Consider the following 2116-nt stretch of genomic DNA (forward strand, 5'->3'; position numbering starts at 1 on the left):
TTGTACTGTAGTGGCCTAATAATATACATCTACTGCATTTTAAAACCTGACACAGCAAAGGAGATCTTCATAAATTTAGAGTTTTGCTTTCCTTATTACTATAGTCAAAGTTTAATAATTCTGGATAGTTAACTTTTTTTTAACCTCCAAAAGAGACCATAAAGAGCTCCTTACTGATGCGAACTTTCTTGTGTATCAGAGTAAACACATGATGGACGATATCTCATTATATGTTGATTAAAAACTTTGAAACCAAAAATTTAACTTGATTACTTTTTAAAGGACTCTTTTGTTCACAAGTTAATGACACTATCCATCTATCTCCAGCATGCAAGGGTATGTTTCATGAAATGATAAGTGTAGATGTTGACAGCTTCTTTTTAAAACTCCTTTGACAAAAGTATCCAAAGATACTTGCATCTAAGCTATCCTCTTTTTATAAAATAAGTTCATTCCAAAATGTTGCTCCATTCATGCACAGCTGTGGACCATGCATGGGCCCAGAAACTATGAAACAAGCATTTCATTAGCAAAAATTGCAATGCCTTATATATTCCCAGGGGTAAGATCAGGGCCTGAAGAAATTTTGGGGATTTGTCAGCATATAGGAGGCATCTGAAGCGTGAGATGAGATAGAGTCATTTGTCCATTTAAGAAAAACTGAGTTCTTGCTGTATCAGGCACTGTTTTAATCACTGGCGATACAATAATGAACCAAACTAGTAATCCCCACGTACAGCCGACAATAACGTGGGGATATATGAAGTATGTTAAGTGATGGTGAGTGCTTTGGAGAAAAATAAAGCAGGGAAGGGGGACAGAATATGAATGTGGAGGTACAGTCTGAAAGATGGAGTCCTCACCAAAGTGACATACAAGTAAAAACCTGAAGATGAGGGATCAAGCCATGCAGGTATCTGGGGAACTAGCAAGTGAAAGCGTTGGAGATTGGAGCATGCCTGATATATTCCAGGAAGCCATTATAGCTAACAAAGGTAGCAGGGCTTTGCAGGCCATTTTAAGGACTTTGGCTTTGACTCTCAGGGAAACAGGAAGCTACTGGAAGGATTTGAGCAAAGGAGTGACATGACCTAACGTGTTTTAATACCAGTTCACTGGGCTAGGATTATGGAAAGTTGACAACGTTGTGTGTATTGAATGCACTCTACTGAAGTTTCTGTTTCTCCATTTAGTAAAGTTTGGTTCTCTTTTTAGGACAAAATTCTGCCCAACCTGTCATGTATTTTTGCCTTACTGTTAGCCGACAAGAACTGGCTGCTAGAACAACATACCTTGGAGGCTTTTACTCAGTTTGCTGAGGTAATTGTAAGACCAGTTTATCATGATGACTTCCAAAACACTTTAATATGTCACATATTCCAAAACATTCCCAAAACATTTGTTGAGCTGCTTCTGTATCTGAATCAAAATTTTCTGGATGGAATATTACTAATTATCTATTTTACAGGATCTCAAAATGAAGCCTAGAAAAATGAAGTTAATTTCCTAAGGTCCTCTGAATAGCAAGGACCAGAACAGGCATTAAACCAGGCCTACTAATGCTGACATTGTCTTCTGGACAGTATTTTTCAGTTGAATAATACATTTCATCTTGAACTATCGTTAGAGTTAGGTTGATGAACCTAAACCTGTTAAGTAGTTCTGTGGAGAAGGTAAACCTCTGCCATCAGTTGCTCCTTTACTCTCAACCACTACTGTGCAGTCATGCTTTTGGTCATAAGGAAGTCCAGAGCATTAGTATGACTGAGCAAAAGGAATTAAACCTGTACACTAAACCTGTACAGAAGTTAATATTGCATTATCCTAAGGCACTCTGAAAGAATTGTGAGCTTATCTTTGAGCATCCTCAGGCTCTATATTCTTTGAAAATGAATTTTTTATTCAGGTAGCTCTTAAAACTCATGCATTTGTCTTTGCAAGTTATTGAAATATATTAAAATTGGTCTTGTTTTTCCATCTTTTAATAGGGAACAAATCATGAAGAGATAGTTCCCCAGTGTCTCAGTTCTGAAGAAACAAAGAATAAAGTTGTATCCTTTCTGGAGAAGGTATTTTATTTATATAGCCCATGGTTTATTCTTTATCATATTAAATT

At 36.7% G+C, this 2116-nt stretch overlaps 1 protein-coding gene across 4 annotated transcripts in view; it reads right to left on the reverse strand.

The window, feature by feature from the left end:
* The window catches only part of SCYL3 (SCY1-like 3 (S. cerevisiae)), a 66550-nt gene that overhangs the window by 1651 nt on the left and 62783 nt on the right, over positions 1–2116 (reverse strand). The gene's annotated exons all lie outside the window — the stretch shown is intronic.

This window comes from Propithecus coquereli, unplaced genomic scaffold (genome assembly GCF_000956105.1).
Source record: "Propithecus coquereli isolate 6110/MARCELLA unplaced genomic scaffold, Pcoq_1.0 Scaffold56, whole genome shotgun sequence".
Classification (NCBI taxonomy): Eukaryota; Metazoa; Chordata; class Mammalia; order Primates; family Indriidae; genus Propithecus; species Propithecus coquereli.